Source organism: Anomaloglossus baeobatrachus, chromosome 1 (assembly GCF_048569485.1).
Source record: "Anomaloglossus baeobatrachus isolate aAnoBae1 chromosome 1, aAnoBae1.hap1, whole genome shotgun sequence".
Classification (NCBI taxonomy): Eukaryota; Metazoa; Chordata; class Amphibia; order Anura; family Aromobatidae; genus Anomaloglossus; species Anomaloglossus baeobatrachus.
The window spans coordinates 926,581,943-926,600,378 of record NC_134353.1 but is presented as its reverse complement, the minus strand read 5'-3'; the positions used below and the strand labels follow the sequence as shown (position 1 = coordinate 926,600,378).

At 40.2% G+C, this 18,436-nt stretch overlaps 1 protein-coding gene across 2 annotated transcripts in view; it reads right to left on the bottom strand.

Annotated features, from left to right (window-relative positions):
* Nucleotides 1–18,436, bottom strand: part of WDR7 (WD repeat domain 7) — a 539,004-nt gene that overhangs the window by 140,009 nt on the left and 380,559 nt on the right. The gene's annotated exons all lie outside the window — the stretch shown is intronic.

Sequence of the window (18,436 nt, the reverse complement as noted above, 5' to 3'; positions counted from 1 at the left end):
CATTTATTCAAATAGTCATATCGCATCCTGGAATACCAACACAATAATAATATTTATTCATTTATATAGCGCTATTAATTCCATAGCACTTTACATACATTGGCAACACTGTCCCCATTGGGGCTCACAATCTATATACCCTATCTGTATGTCTTTGGAGTGTGGGAGGAAAGCGGGGAACCCGGAGGAAACCCACGCAAACACGGGGAGAACATACAAACTCCTTGCAGATGTTGTCCTTGGTGGGATTTGAACCCAGGACCCCAGCGCTGCAAGACTGCAGTGCTAACCACTGAGCCACCGTGCTAACCACTGAGCCACCGTGCTAACCACTGAGCCACCGTGCCGCTCTCCAATTCTCCAAACCTTGTGTGTAATATATGTGTCTATCTCTATTCATACGTCCTTCGCAAAGATTAATCTGCCCAATTCCAGCCTTGCTGAAGCATCCCCAGATCATCAAGGATCCTCCACCAAATTTCACAGTGGGTGCAAGACACTGGCTTGTACGCCTCTCCAGGTCTCCTTCTAACCATTAGACGAGCAGGTGTTGGGCAAAGCTGAAAATTAGGTAAAGAAAAGTCAACAAACATCTTTGCAAAGGACGTATGAATCAAGCCGCATACAAGGTTATCCTGGAAAAACAGGTGCCTCCGTCTGCTCAGGCAATGTTCCCCAATAGTGATGGGCGATCCTGAACTGTAAAGTGATTGTGTACACGATCCCAATCACGAGCTTTCCTGGGAAGCTCGTGTTACAGTTCGGGTTCAGGGGCTGTAAAAAAAAAAACAACAAAAAACAAAAAACCCCCACATTATTAAAAAACATTACTTACAGGTCCCGCGACGCGTCCTGCAGACTCTGCCCCCAGCCGCTTCTGCTTCCGTGTCCGATCATTGCTGTGCCACCGGTAACCACCGACTTACAGGACCTGCCATGATGTCATAGTCATGTGACCAGTCTGATGTGAATGTTGTGCAACCATTGGGTTAGACTGGCCACATGGCTATGACATCATGGCAGCTCCTGTTAACTTCCGGGGGTATGCACTGCACTGCTCGTCATTCGGCAATCTTCGGCTGTTTTCAGCCATATTCGCAGTGACCTCAGGGTTCACCCGAGTCCATGGCTCATGGACTCGATTGAACTTTGACTGTCACTGTGCGAGTCTCGCATTGCATCACCCGGGACAGCCGCACACTCTCCTGACTGGAGCATTTGGCTGCATGTATTTCCATGCAGCTGAGGCACTTGTGTCCGGAGTGTGTCAGTCCGTGCCAGGTGATGCCGATGCGAGACTGCACGAGTCATACGTAAGTGAACTCTGGCCTCAGTGTCAACCTGCTTCTCACTCTGTATAGACGCTGTCTGTACAGAGTGATGAAGCAGAGCTGACAATGCTCTACCTGTGGACTACGTTGGACTAAGAATTTTTTTTTTTATAAAGATGGAGTCCCTAAATGTTTTTTTTGTTAAAAAAAAAATTCTGTGATTTTTTTCTGTTTACTAGAAATTCATGGTGGCCATCTTTAATTTGGCGTGACACCATGAATTTCGGTCTTATTACCAGCTGCGAATACAAAGCTGGTATTAACCCCTGTATTACCCAGCGTGCCACCGCCATCAGGGATGCTGGAAGAGCCGAGTAAAGCCCCTGGAAATGGCACAAAGAAAAATGCGCCATTTCCAGCGGCAGCTGAGGTTTTAAGTGTGGGGGGGCCAGAACGCTTGGGCCTTACCACGCTGAGAATCCCAGCCCCCAGCGAGAGCCCATGCATTTTTTTTTAATTATTTTTTTAAAATAATTTAAAGAAAATTAATAGGCTTCCTGTATTTTGATTGCTAGCCAAAGTAAAGCCAGGCAGATGGGGGTGGCGGCACGTATCCGTCCGCTTCATCTGCGTTAAGAATAAAAAAAAAAATGCAAGGCGCTACGTAATATTTTTAATGATTTATTTTTATACCACTATATATTTTGTATATATATATTTATGTGTGTGAACAGCTCTGGCAAAAATTAAGAGACCACTGCAAAATTTTCAGTTTTTCTGATTTTTCTCTTTATAGGTATATTTTTGAGTAAACTGTATATTGTTATTTACTCAAAAACGAGTTACGAATACTGAGCACCCGAGCATGGTAGTGCCCGCTCATCACTTGTTATGAGTACAGAGCACCAGAGAGCATGGTAGTGCTCACTAATCTCTAGTTACGAGTACCGAGCACCGGAGCATGGTAGTGCTCGCTCATCACTATTCGTTACGAGTACCAAGCACTCGAGCATGGTAGTGCCCGCTCATCACTAGTTATGAGTACCGAGCACCTGAGCATGGTAGTGCCCGCTCATCACTAGTTACGAGTACAGAGCACCCGAGCATGGTAGTGCCCGCTCATCGCTAGTTACCAGTACTGAGCACCTGAGCATGGTAGTGCCCGCTCATCACTAGTTACCAGTACAGAGCACCCGAGCATGGTAGTGCCCGCTCATCACTAGTTACGAGTACAGAGCACCCGAGCATGGTAGTGCCCGCTCATCACTAGTTATGAGTACCGAGCACCTGAGCATGGTAGTGCCCGCTCATCACTAGTTACGAGTACTGAGCACCCGAGTATGGTAGTGCCCGCTCATCACTAGTTACGAGTACCGAGCACCTGAGCATGGTAGTGCCCGCTCATCACTAGTTACGAGTACTGAGCACCTGAGCATGGTAGTGCCCGCTCATCACTAGTTACGAGTACAGAGCACCCGAGCATAGTAGTGCCCGCTCATCACTAGTTACGAGTACAGAGCACCTGAGGATGGTAGTGCCCGCTCATCACTAGTTACGAGTACTGAGCATGGTAGTGCCCGCTCATCACTAGTTACGAGTACTGAGCACCAGAGCATGGTAGTGCCCGCTCATCACTAGTTACGAGTACTGAGCACCCGAGCATGGTAGTGCTCGCTCATCACTAGTTACGAGTACAGAGCACCTGAGGATGGTAGTAGGTCACACGTTGCGCTTCTGCTGTGCGTCTCCTCCAGACACTGCTTCTTTCTTCTTCCTTGTGGATTAGAGCATGAAAGAATTTTACTACCAGCGACATGTTAATTCTTTCACAGCTTTTGCAGCGTTTTTTTCACCCACTTAAATGCAGCAAAAACTAGTAAAATAAACGCACACATGGTAGGCAGCATTTCTCCTCTTGACACTCCAGTTTTTGGTGCAGAACAATGTAAGCCACGCGCTGGGGTAATTGCCGCCTTCACCCCTGCACGTGTTGCTGTCTGCAGGACGACGACTTCTGTTATTGTTAACTCGGGGACAAAAAAAAAAATGGCTGAAAAGCAACAGGCTCCTTTGCTAATGTATTAACATGGCTCAGCAGTGGTAATGTGCGGCCAGAGATTAACCCCCTCCTGCAGCTGGACCAGCTGCCTCGCATGGCGGCTTTCAGAGTAAAAGCTGCGGCTGATGGAGCTGCTGCACCCAGACCCTCGCTGCAAACAAAGGCCTCCTCCACGAGCTGCACCAACTGTTACTACTTATTTTTTACAGCAGTCAAAAGGGGGTAATGTGTCCTTCAATCGCCACACGACACGTAGCGAGGATTGTTAACAGGCCTTTCCAGAAGACTCCATGAAAACTCATCTAGGCCTGCAACAATTATATCCTCTAAGTGGAGAAGAAAGAAAATTTTATTGTAACAGACTAAATATTCTTTACTGTACAAGCAGTGAGACTATGGATTCTATTATATTAACAGATAAATTAAGGATTCTTTACTGTACAAGCAGTGAGACTATTGATTCTATTGTATTAACAGAAATTAAGGATTCTTTACTGTACAAGCAGTGAGACTATAAATTCTATTATATTAACAAATAAATTATGGATTCTTTACTGTACAAGCAGTGAGACTGTGGATTCTATTGTATTAACAGATAACTTATGGATTCTTTACTGTACGAGCAGTGAGACTATTGATTCTATTGTATTAACAGATTAATTAAGGATTCTTTACTGTACAAGCAGCGAGACTATGGATTTTATTATATTAACAGATAAATTATGGATTCTTTACTGTACAAGCAGTGAGACTATGGATTCTGTTGTATGAACAGATAAATTATGGATTATTTACTGTACAAGCAGTGAGACTATGGATTATATTATATTAATAGATAAATTATGGAATCTTTATTGTACAAGCAGTGAGACTATGGATTACTGCACAAACAGAGAAATTATCCATTCTTTTGTGTAGGAGCACAGATTATGGATTCTTTATTGTCCAAGCAAAGAAATTTGGGATTCTTTATTGTATGAGTATTGAGATTATGCACTCTTTATTGTATGAATAAAGAAATTATAGATGTATACTGTATGAGCAGTGAGACTTGATTACTCTGCGAGAAGAGAAATAATGGATTATTTTCTGTACAAGCAGTGTGACTATGGATTCTTAACTGAGAAAGCAGGGAGACTAGGCATTCTTTATTGTACCAGCAGAGAAACTATGGATTCTTTACTGTACAAGCAGAGAAATGATGGATTTTTTTTCTGTATAAGCAGTGGGACTATGTATTCTTTACTGAACAAGCAGGGAGACTATGAATTCTTTCCTATGCCAGCACTGAGGCTATGGATTCTTTATTGTACGAGCAGTGAAACTATGGAACTTTCTGCTTTATGATGTTGTAATGGATGATTCACTAAACAATTTAAACAGGGCCTGGATGCCTTTCTTGATAAATATAATATACCAGGTCATGTGCACTAGATTCTGTGATTGGGCGCCGATCCAGAGAACTAGTCCGATTGTCGCGTGTTGAAAGTTTGGCTGGTGAGAACCAAATTGGATCCAATATTATGGTCGTTCCACCATAGGGGACAGGTCGAGGTGATTGAGGAAAATGACACATGGGGTCATTTACCCTTACTGTTCCACTGTATATGTACGGTATACTAAAAAATTGTTTTTTTTTACCACAGATCCCTTCCAAAAACTCACTGCACTGCATCTCCATAAACGCCCGATGGGGATTTTGCCTTCCGCTGGATCAATACTTTAGGTTATAGGTTAATCTTCAAGGACTTTTGTCTACCTTCAACCTTAAAATTTTGAACCACACCACTGTCCAGATACAGACAGCTTTGTCCTCATTACTATCGCTATGAGTGGTCAGGTCACAGATACAAAAATACCCTACAAACCGCAATGGTGAGGATTTGACATTGCAGCTACAAAAAAAAAAAAAAATCATCTGTCTATAGTAATAAAAGTACTTCACATAGTAAAAGGTAATGCCTCCAGAATTGCCCTGTATTTAGACCCATCCACTTTCCATTCAATTTTGACAGGCTTCCCTGCCCCTGCTGAAGAAAAGCCTCCCCACAGTAGGATGCTGCCACCACCATGTGTGACAGTGGGGATGGTGTTTTCAGCCAAATACAGTGTTTTGCGTTTCACCCAAAAAGTTCAGACCAGAGCACCTTCTTCCATACTCGCTGTCTCCCCTATATACCAAGTGTTTTGCTCAGATGAGACCAAAGTAGAACATTTTGGGCAAAATAATACCACAAAATTGGTCCAATCCATCTACGGACACTCCTAGATCAATAATTATACCACAAAAAGGAAACAAAGTTCTTTTCCCTTTTCCAAAGGAGTACACAACGGCTCAATCAATTAATAGTTTTTATTATCATCAAAAAATACACAGAAAAAACACCACACCATAAAAATGATAAATTGCAGTCAAAAAATGAAATATGTACGGGTTTAAGCGATAATATATTGCACATTAACCTCCAGTAAAGTGACCTGTGCTGTATATATGTTCAAACAATTTACCAGCTGACCAATGTGTATTGCACCAACCTTAATGATAAAGTGACTAGTGCTATAAGCGGCCCATGTCAATGACCTGACGGGCTGTGCAAAACAGTCTGCAAATTTTATTCCTCCACGGAAGATACTATTGCACAATCCCCCCCCCGGGTCACATCTATTGCCTATCAATATGTAGTCACCACTATATTTAATTGCCCATTATTTCTCACTAGATCTCTGCAAGACCGCCTCAACCGGATGTAACATATGGATATGTCCATCATACTAGTGCAAAACTAATTGCATTCTACCATAGGCGAAATTGCAGAGAGCTGAAAAAATCGGGCCGTGATGTAAACAGTGCCTAACACAACCAGCTTTGTTAGTATCAGCAGTTAAGGTCATAAAATACATATATGTGCTCAATCCCAATTGCTCCATAGGATGCCATGAACCAACAGTTTCTGAGACAAGACTATACTAGAAGTGCCACAAAAAATCTCATATGCATCTGCCATTAAGTAATATTAAGCAGTATGCCAAACGTAAGTTCATTCACTAAATCCTATATTAAAGATTCAGGACATTGCTGCGGAGCAGAAATTACCTGGGATGATGTAAGTGCCGCGACCACCCGATTCCCCGACACGTGTTTCGCTAGAAGCCGGGAGCGAAACACGTGTCGGGGAATCGGGTGGTCGCGGCACTTACATCATCCCAGGTAATTTCTGCTCCGCAGCAATGTCCTGAATCTTTAATATAGGATTTAGTGAATGAACTTACGTTTGGCATACTGCTTAATATTACTTAATGGCAGATGCATATGAGATTTTTTGTGGCACTTCTAGTATAGTCTTGTCTCAGAAACTGTTGGTTCATGGCATCCTATGGAGCAATTGGGATTGAGCACATATATGTATTTTATGACCTTAACTGCTGATACTAACAAAGCTGGTTGTGTTAGGCACTGTTTACATCACGGCCCGATTTTTTCAGCTCTCTGCAATTTCGCCTATGGTAGAATGCAATTAGTTTTGCACTAGTATGATGGACATATCCATATGTTACATCCGGTTGAGGCGGTCTTGCAGAGATCTAGTGAGAAATAATGGGCAATTATATATAGTGGTGACTACATATTGATAGGCAATAGATGTGACCCGGGGGGGGATTGTGCAATAGTATCTTCCGTGGAGGAATAAAATTTGCAGACTGTTTTGCACAGCCCGTCAGGTCATTGACATGGGCCGCTTATAGCACTAGTCACTTTATCATTAAGGTTGGTGCAATACACATTGGTCAGCTGGTAAATTGTTTGAACATATATACAGCACAGGTCACTTTACTGGAGGTTAATGTGCAATATATTATCGCTTAAACCCGTACATATTTCATTTTTTGACTGCAATTTATCATTTTTATGGTGTGGTGTTTTTTCTGTGTATTTTTTGATGATAATAAAAACTATTAATTGATTGAGACGTTGTGTACTCCTTTGGAAAAGGGAAAAGAACTTTGTTTCCTTTTTGTGGTATAATTTTGGGCAAAATGCAAAACACTACGTGTGGCAGAAAACAAACACTGCACATCACCCTGAAAACACCAATCCCACCGCCATCCTGTTGTGGGGAGACTTTTCTTCAGCAGGGGCAGGGAAGCTGGTCAGAGATGATGGGAAGATGGATGGGGCTTAATACAGGGCAATCCTGGAGGAAAACCTATTAGAGGCTAATGTGAAAGACTTGAGACTGGGGTGTAGGGTCACCTTCTAGCAGGACAACGACCCTAAACATCCTGCAGAGCTACAATGGATAGTTCATATTAAAGCATATTCATGTGTGTGACTGGCTCAGTAACAGTCTTAGAGCAGACTGTATCGCCATCTGATGTGTCTGGTGGTGTCCCAACTCTTCCCCAATGGTAGATGATGGTTGAAAGAAGGATGGGGCATGTTGTATTTCAACATGTGCAATCCTTCTGTTGTTGCTCCTACAAAAACATATTTTTTTATTGCATACACATGCACTCTTAACTGAGCAGAGTATGCATGTGTATGGGTATACTTGTCTGTAATTTCTCAATAAGATCTGGTTACCCGGTCTGAAAAATGGGAGATATATGTAAACCCCATCCAAAAAAGGCAGTCCTATCACAGACATTAACGTATGGGAAATTTGTCTTATTTCCAGCTTCGCTTGTTTTGGAAAATAGGTTTTGGCCAACAAACTAACATTGGGAATTGATATCAGATACTTTTTTTTATTTTTGGCTACATCTATGCTTTACCCAAGATTAGAATGCAAAATCAGACAACATGGGAACGTTGGGCGTCTTTATGCTCGCTGGGACGCAGGCTGTCATCTCGGGGATCAGTGCAATGTCCGTGCTGTCATCTAATGGTAATAAGTCAGTCACTGACTCCATGTTTCTCCACTGAATGAATCCAAACTCCGCTACTCGATTATTGCAGGTAAATGTGATTTGGGATCAATGTTTATTCCATTTTCCTGCATTCCTGATGCGTGAATACTGTCAGTCACCATGAGATGCAGCCACGGAGCGCAACAACCTCAGGCCCCGGACAGAAATACCAGTCTCGGCCATTGCTCTAAAACCTTTCGCTGAGATTAAGTCTAAAGAGCTGAACCAAAAAAATACAGAGAATGATCCAAAAAATCCTCCCGAGAGAAAATATGAACATGGAGTGGAATCACAAGGAGTGGACATCCCACCACCATCCTCACTGCCTAAATTAACGCTCAAAGAATTTCCCTGAAACACTGGTCAACCCGATCATTTCAATTTGGCCAAAACCAAGAAACCCCACAGCCAGTGCCATAAGCCTAATAAGTACTGTGCCAGTGTTGAAGCTCAAATGTGGCGAAACACGTTTTAAGGGTTCCATCACCTGGCTCTCATCAACGTAACGGCAACTATCTATAATATCAGATCCTGTTTTAATCCCCATATTTACAGCCTCGTTTTTCCTTTTGTGTTTAGGACAATCCCCCCCATCCCTGCTAACACGCCCCAAGCTACACCCCTGTAGCACCATCTTTGTCTACCTAGCCACACCAAATACTCCCATTTTGGAAAGTAATTATACTGACACCTTGTGGCTCACCCCGACCCCGTGTGGCTCACCCCGACCCCGTGTGGCTCACCCCGACCCCGTGTGGCTCACCCCGACCCCGTGTGGCTCACCCCGACCCCGTGTGGCTCACCCCGACCCCGTGTGGCTCACCCTGACCCCGTGTGGCACACCCTGACCCCGTGTGGCACACCCTGACCCCGTGTGGCACACCCTGACCCCGTGTGGCACACCCTGACCCCGTGTGGCACAACCCTGACCCCGTGTGGCACAACCCTGACCCCGTGTGGCTCACCCTGACCCCGTGTGGCTCACCCTGACCCCGTGTGGCTCACCCTGACCCCGTGTGGCTCACCCTGACCCCGTGTGGCTCACCCTGACCCCGTGTGGCTCCCGTTCTCAGGTTATTAGCCCTCATCTTTCAGTGTGACCAGTGTGGCGAAGGTTTACTTTGCAGTGGTCAAGTGGAACAACATCTCGACAATCAAGTGGACAAAGAGTAATGCAGGAGCGGCAGAGGTGTAAATAGGTAATTAATGCTTCTTATTTTATTAGATTGTTTTTCTAGCCCATTTAGTTTTCATCATACACAACCCCTTTAAGCTAAAACTAAAAAAACAAACCAAAAAAACTATAAAACGAGCTAGCTAGTACATAGGGGAAAAAAAAGTTGTTACAGCCTGGCCCCACTTCTATTAACAAACATGGCCTGATCTGCCAGCAGCATAACCTGACCTTTTGCGATATTTATTTTATTAGATTTTTTTTATCCTGATATTTTTTTTTTTTAAATTAGAAAAACGTAAAAAAAAGTGTGAACAAACCGTCCATATAATTTTTTACTAAATTAAAAAAATAAAAAGATTATCTTTTGGGGGAAAAAAAATGATAATAGTTTTATTAAAAAAATAAATAAAATAATAACAGATGGATCCCAAAACCAAGCCAAAGATACATTTCTAACCAAACAAAAAAAAAAAAAAGAAATAGTGAAAAAAAAAAAGTAGTAATTAAATGGGTCCCAAAAATCAGGAAAAAAAATAAATAAAAAACACAACTCAAACTAAATAAACAAAAAAAAAATCGTAAAAAACCCCCCAAAAAAATAGTAGTTAAATTGGTTCAAAAGTTAGGGAAAAAAATAAATAAAAATCACAACTCTTAAACCAAGCATAAAAAAAAAATATTAAAAAAAAAACAGAAAGAGAGAGAAAAAGAAAAAAAATTAAATGGGTCCAAGAATTAAGGAGAAAATAAAAAATTAAAATCACAACTCTTAAACCAAAGAAAAAAAATCGTAAAAAAACAAGGAAAGAGAAAAAGAAAGAGAAAGAGATGGAAAGAAAGAAAAGAAAAATTAAATGGGTCCAGGAATCAGGGAAAACAAATAAAAATCACAATTCGTAAACCAAACAAAAAAAAAATAGTACAAAAGAAAAAAAAGCAAAGATGAAAATAATTATATGGGTCTAAGAATAAAAAAATAAATAAATAAATAACTCAACTCTTAAACCAACTAAAAGAAAAACCGTAAACAAAAAAAGCAATAAAATGGGTCTAGGAATCAGGTAAAAACCCACAACTCGAGTCAAACAAAGAAAAATAATAGAAAAAGAAAACCCCAACAAAAAACAGCAATTAAATGGGTCCAGGAATCATGGAAAAAAGTAAATAAAAGTCACAGCTCTTAAACCAAACAAAAAAATAAATAAATAAAAAAAAGAGCAATTAAATGGGTCTAGGATCAGGAAAACCCCCCCACAACTTTTAAACCAAAACAAAAAAAAAAGGAATTAAATTGGCCTATGAATCAGGAAGAAAAACACAACTCAAACCAAACAAAAAAAAAATAAAATAAAAATATAATAATAATAATAATAATAATAATAATTATAAAAAAGAAAAAAAATGTAATTAAGTGGATCAAGGAATCAGGAACCAACCCCCCCAACACAAATTAATGAAAAGTGTCCTAAATATAGCCTTTTTTTGGGTAAACAAATCTAGCCTTTTTCTGACTGCCCCAAAATCCTTTATTTTTATTTTATTTTCAGCAGAAATGTCAGTATTTAGTAAATGTACTAAAATTAGCCTCATGTATCGTCAGCAGAAATCCACGATTCTTTTCCCGTAAATATTTATTCTTCAGACCGACCTAAAAATACTAGCTCTGCCCCGCGCCCTGCAGTCTGCGAGCCTCCGTGCACGGAATCAAAACTCAATTAATGCCAGAAATAAAAAAAATAAATAAATAAAAAAAATAAAATACTATTTATTTTAAAGGAGTAAAGCAAAATTTGCCATTTATTTTATTGTCTGCTTTCTTTCCATCAATATATGGTGGGGTGGGGAGGGTGGAGAAGAAAAGGCTGCGGAGCGCTGCTACAGAAAGCACGCTTAACACCAGAGCAGAAGCCGGGCAGCTGTGCACAGTTATTGTATACGTGCACAAAAGGGGGCAGCTCAGCGGGAGGGCGCCGGGGAGGGTAAAGTGCAGGCTTCACCCCCGTGCACACATTGTGACTCCGCTTCTCCCTGCCTCCCCTTTTTTTTCTCATTTGCTGTCACTACTGTACCTGTCAGGGATGTAAGAGACCATTTTCAATCTAAATCTTGTTATGGATTAATAAGCAAACACTTTCTCGCTTATTATGCAATTTATCATGATGAAAATTGCCTCGGGCTTCTCAAGGCTGCATGCTGATACATTCATTTATTCACGAATTGAGAGGCATACTAATCTTTCTGACAGGTGAGGATGTAACAGAAAGATTAAAATTACTTATGGAAAAAGGATCCGCTGCCCTAACACACTGCGAAAGGTAGAAAACGTAACCTATATATGCAGAGAGAAAATCAGAGCAACAGGGCGGCCGGGATGTGATAGTAATAGTGCGCAGAAAACGGCAAAATGACCAAACTGAAATATTTCACTTAGAGATTCAGGAAAAGAAAAGACGACTAAAGGAGGTAGAGGAATAATCAATAACAGGTCAATAGAAATCTGCCTAAAATACACAAATGGGATGTAAAAACGTAAACAAAATTCACATAAAATAATAAAAATCAATGCTGAAAAAAAATAAAAAAAAAATAGATAAAAGACCGGGTTTTCTACAAGGTTTACCACTCTATAACTGTGTGGATTTATACAAAATAAAATAAAAAAAACAAGATAGATAAATATCGGGTGATCTACAAGGTTTACCAATCTATAATTGTGTTAATTTATACAAAATAAAATAAAAAAACAAAATACATAAAGGACCGGGTGTTCTACAAGGTTTACCACTCTAATTGTGTTGTTGTGTTGTTTTATACAAAATAAAATAATAAAAAAAATAGGTAAACAAAATAGATAAAGAACCTGGTATTCTACAAGGGTTATTATTGTATAAAATTGTGTTAATTTATATAAAATAATAGAAAATAGAAAATCTAGATAAAGGACATGTACGGTATTTATTTATACAAAATAAAATAAAAAAAAATACAAACATAAAGCACCAAGTGTTCTACAATGTTTACTATTCTAGAATTGTGTTCATTTATATAAAATAATAAAAATAGGAACATAAACTAGATAAGGGACCATGTTAACAACTCTATAATTGTATTAATTTATACAAAATAAAAGAATAAAAAAGTAAAAAAAGAAAATAAAGGATGGGGTGTTCTACAATGCTTAGTATTCCATAATCATGTTCATTTACATCAAATAAAATTATAAAATGAGACAAAATAGATAAAGGACTGGGTGTTCTACAATGTTTACAACTCGATAATTGTATTAATTTATACAAAATAAAAGAATAAAAAAGTAAAAATAGAAAATAGATAAAGGATCGGGTGTTCTACAATGCTTATTATTCCACAATCACATTCATTTACACAAAATAAAATTATAAAAATGAGACAAATAAAATAAATAAAGGACCGGGTGTTCTACAAGGTTTAGTATTCTATAATTGTGTTCATTAATACAAAGTAAAATAATAAAAATAGAAAACTAAAATAGATAAAAGGACTCATGTTTATTTATACAAAATTAAAAAAAATAAAAAAATAGAAAAACAATATAGATAAAAGACCAGGTGTTCTATAATGTTTATTATTCTATAATTCTTTGCATTTATATAAAATAATACAAAATAGAAAAACAATATAGATAAAGGACCTGGTGTTCTACAGTGTTTACTATTCTATAATCATGTTTATTTATAAAATTATAAAAAAAATAGAAAAATAAAATGGATAAAGGACCTTGTGTTCTACAATATTTACTATTCTATAATCGTATTTCTTCATTTATACGAAACAAAAGTAAAATAGATAAAAAATAGGTAAAGGACCTGGTTCTCTTTTAGGTTCTAGATTTGTAGCTTTATATTAAAACAAAAAAACAAAAAAAAAAAAAGGACTTTGTGTTCTAAAATGTACTATTCTACAATTGTGTTAATTTGTATAAAAACAAAAAAAATCAGATAACAAAAAACAAGATAAAAGGACCTGTTGATCTATCACATTTACTATTCTAGATTTGAATTCACTCCTACCCTCCAAAAAAATAAAATAAAGGACTTGATGTCCTATAAGATTTGGGTTTCTATGGCCCCCCCAAACCAAAAATATACGGTATGTTTTAGTTCTCTTGTTTCTGTTCTCCCACTACAATATATGTGTGTGTATATATATCGATCGTAAAAGAAGATATAGAACCCGGTGCTCCATTATGTTCACTGGTGTGTGTGCGTCTATAATATTTTTCATATTATATAAAAAATATATATATATGCCCACATACATATATACATAAATATATATAGACACATACATACACATACATTATAACAGATAATAGAAGATATAGAACCCGGTGCTCCATTATGTTCACTGGTGTGTGTGTGCGACTATAATATTTTTCATATATATACGCCCAAACCCACATATATGTGTGTATATATATATATATATATATATATATATATATATATATATATATATATATACACACACACACACACACACACACACACACATTATAACAGATAATAGAAGAAGATATAGGGCCTGGTGCTCCATCATGTTCACTGGTGTGCGTGTGTGTGTGTGTGACAGGAACAAGAAAACAAACCCATAGCTGTTCTATAATGTCTACCATTTTATAATTGTATTCATACCTGGTGTTCTATCATGCTTACTATTCTACTAATTTATAAAAATACAAATAAAAAAAACCCTTGTGCAAATTCTTAATATGCAAATAACGTCACCACAAGTGAGGAGCGGGCACTAACATGCTTGGGTGTCCGGAACTCATAACCAGAGATGAGCAAGAACTAAAATATATAATATCTCTCCCACACTGCCACTATGTATAATACAGTGGAATCACAGTTAACGAGTAACCCGGTGTGCAAGTATTTCGCTTTACGAGCAAAGCTTGCTGAAAATTTGTAACTCCGTTTACGAGCAAGCTTTGCTGTACGAACAAATACTCAATGCACACATTTCCGGTTCCTTACATCCACTGCACTGTAACCCGCTCTTGCAGTCTGCACGCACACAAACACACACACACACATTATGCTCACCTTACCTTCTGTTCCATCGCCGGCCTCCAGGGTTCTTGTAGTTCGCCGCTACAGGATGTGTATCGGGTAACCATCGGAACAAGGGAGGAACTTCCGCTGCCTTTGAGTAGCAGCTAATAGCGGAAGTTCCTCCATCGTTGCGATGGTTACCAGATACACATCCTGTAGCGGCGAACTACAAGAAACAGGAGGTCGGCGAGGGAACGGAAGGTAAGGTGAGCATAATGTGTATGTGTGCGTACGTGTGTAGAATGGCACAATAGGGGACCAGAATGGGACATTGAGCAAGTTGTGGAACGAATTGTCTGCATTGCAATGATTTCCTATGGGAAATCTTGCTTTGCTAGACGAGTAACTTGGTTTACAAGCACATTTCCAGAACGGATTGTTCTCGTAAACCAAGGTTCCACTGTATCTCCCTTCACTCACTGCTCCTCTGTATAGTATACCCCGACACAATGCCCCTTTGTTTAATATCCACTCACATACTGCCCCTATGAATAACTGCCCCCCCACACTGCTCCCCTGTATAATATCCTCCATTCACTGCCCCTCTGTATCATATCCCGCACACACACTACTCCTCCATATAATATCCCTCACACACACGTCCCCCCTGTATGATATCCCCACATACGCTGACCCTCTTTATACTATTCTCACACACACACTGCCCCTCTGTATAGCATCCCCCCGTACACACAATACCCCTCTGTATAATATTCCCCCACACACATTGCTCATGGCAACACTTTGTTAAGAAAGAAGTAGTGGGCACTACAGTGTAATAAATATAAATAAAGGAAGAAGTGCTAACAAAATTATGAAAAAAAATAATTGTAAGAGGAAAAAAAGCTGCATAGTAAAAATGTGCACACCAAGTTATTTATATATAAACCTGGCTTTTACTGAAGCAAAACATATAAGGCTGACAAAAACAAAGGTTAAAAGCATGACTGACAAAAGAAAAAGAATGTAGGATATAGGGGGATGGACATAATCCTGTACCTACCCCCAATAAAGTAAGTCCGCCTCCTGGTATAACCCCCTTTCTGGGCAATTTCTGGTATATATGCCTTCATCCTGATATGTATGTCCCCCTCTTTGTAAATATATCCCAATCATCGGCCCTTCCTGGTATGTATGTCCTCCTCCTAGTATATATGTCCCCATCTTGGTTTATTTGTCCCCATGCTGGTATATATGTCCCACACTGGGCCCCTTCTAGTGAATATATCCCCCTTTTGGACACATTCTGGTATACAAATCTTCATCCTGGTTTCTGTCTCCTTCCTGGTATATATATACAGTTAGGTCCAGAAATATTTGGACAGTGACACAATTTTCACGAGTTGGGCTCTGCATGCCACCACATTGGATTTGAAATGAAACCTCTACAACAGAATTCAAGTGCAGATTGTAACGTTTAATTTGAAGGTTTGAACAAAAATATCTGATAGAAATTGTAGGAATTGTACACATTTCTTTACAAACACTCCACATTTTAGGAGGTCAAAAGTAATTGGACAAATAAACCAAACCCAAACAAAATATTTTTATTTTCAATATTTTGTTGCGAATCCTTTGGAGGCAATCACTGCCTTAAGTCTGGAACCCATGGACATCCCCAAACGCTGGGTTTCCTCCTTCTTAATGCTTTGCCAGGCCTTTACAGCCGCAGCCTTCAGGTCTTGCTTGTTTGTGGGTCTTTCCGTCTTAAGTCTGGATTTGAGCAAGTGAAATGCATGCTCAATTGGGTTAAGATCTGGTGATTGACTTGGCCATTGCAGAATGTTCCACTTTTTTGCACTCATGAACTCCTGGGTAGCTTTGGCTGTATGCTTGGGGTCATTGTCTCATTGTCCATCTGTGATATAAAGCGCCGTCCGATCAACTTTGCGGCATTTGGCTGAATCTGGGCTGAAAGTATATCCCGGTACACTTCAGAATTCATCCGGCTACTCTTGTCTGCTGTTATGTCATCAATAAACACAAGTGACCCAGTGCCATTGAAAGCCATGCATGGCCATGCCATCACGTTGCCTCCACCATGTTTTACAGAGGATGTGGTGTGCCTTGGATCATGTGCCGCTCCCTTTCTTCTCCAAACTTTTTTCTTCCCATCATTCTGGTACAGGTTGATCTTTGTCTCATCTGTCCATAGAATACTTTCCCAGAACTGAGCTGGCTTCATGAGGTGTTTTTCAGCAAATTTAACTCTGGCCTGTCTATTTTTGGAATTGATGAATGGTTTGCATCTAGATGTGAACCCTTTGTATTTACTTTCATGGAGTCTTCTCTTTACTGTTGACTTAGAGACAGATACACCTACTTCACTGAGAGTGTTCTGGACTTCAGTTGATGTTGTGAACGGGTTCTTCTTCACCAAAGAAAGTATGCGGCGATCATCCACCACTGTTGTCATCCGTGGACGCCCAGGCCTTTTTGAGTTCCCAAGCTCACCAGTCAATTCCTTTTTTCTCAGAATGTACCCGACTGTTGATTTTGCTACTCCAAGCATGTCTGCTATCTCTCTGATGGATTTTTTCTTTTTTTTCAGCCTCAGGATGTTCTGCTTCACCTCAATTGAGAGTTCCTTAGACCGCATGTTGTCTGGTCACAGCAACAGCTTCCAAATGCAAAACCACACACCTGTAATCAACCCCAGACCTTTTAACTACTTCATTGATTACAGGTTATCGAGGGAGACGCCTTCAGAGTTAATTGCAGCCCTTAGAGTCCCTTGTCCAATTACTTTTGGTCCCTTTAAAAAGAGGAGGCTATGCATTACAGAGCTATGATTCCTAAACCCTTTCTCCGATTTGGATGTGAAAACTCTCATATTGCAGCTGGGAGTGTGCACTTTCAGCCCATATTATATATATAATTGTATTTCTGAACATGTTTTTGTAAACAGCTAAAATAACAAAACTTGTGTCACTGTCCAAATATTTCTGGACCTAACTGTATCCTTCTCCTGGTATATATCCCCATCCTGCCAGATGTGTGTGTTCCAAAAAGACAAAAAAAAAAAAAAGTACTCACTCTCCCTGGCACCCACGCTGCACAATTTCCTCTCTGAGCTGTGATGCATTTCAGCTGGATGTGAGCCCTCAGATATGCATCCAGCTGAAGCAAGGCAGGAGCTGGGGTCGGCAGGCCCCCACCACCCCTAGCGATCATCTTCATCTCACCGAGCGTTTGACTGTCCCGGCAGGCTGCTGCCTGCGTCCTCGCCACCTCCGCGGCTCTGTTACTTGCAGCAGTGTGATCAGGTCGCAGAGTGATGACCTCATCACACTACTGGATGTTGGTCCGCGGGATCATGCGCTGGCACCCTGCTTTACTCTACTGACCTTGCCTGAAGCACACTGCTAATTTGCCTCTGAAGCACGTCACCTGCAACTTAGCGATGTGTTGTAGTGGCTGAAGAGGAACCCGAGCGAGCCAGGGGCTTAATAAAGCTAAGTAATTATCCCGGGCCCGGCCAGGCCTCCTTTTTCCCCGGGCCCCATACACCACTCATGGTTGTAATGACCTGATGGCGGGCCTGACCAAGTATAATGGAAGTCAATGGGGAACTCAAGCATTTTTCTGGGAAATCATCTGGAAAAATGCTCAAGTTTCTTATTGACTTCCATTATAATGGTAATCAAGTAGTGCCCATCTTTGCATTCAAATGCTCGTTCCGAGTACATAGCACCAGAACATGGTAGCGCTCGCTCATCACCAGTTATGAATACAGAGCACCCGAGTATGGTATTCTTCACTCATCACTAGCCACCACTTTCCTCCCCACAATCCTCACATACCCCCTAAGGGGTGCTTCACACATAGCGAGATCGCTGCTGAGTCGCGGTTTTTGTGACGCAGCAGTGACCTCATTAGCGATCTCGCTGTGTGTGACACTGAGCAGCGATCTGGCCCCTGCTGT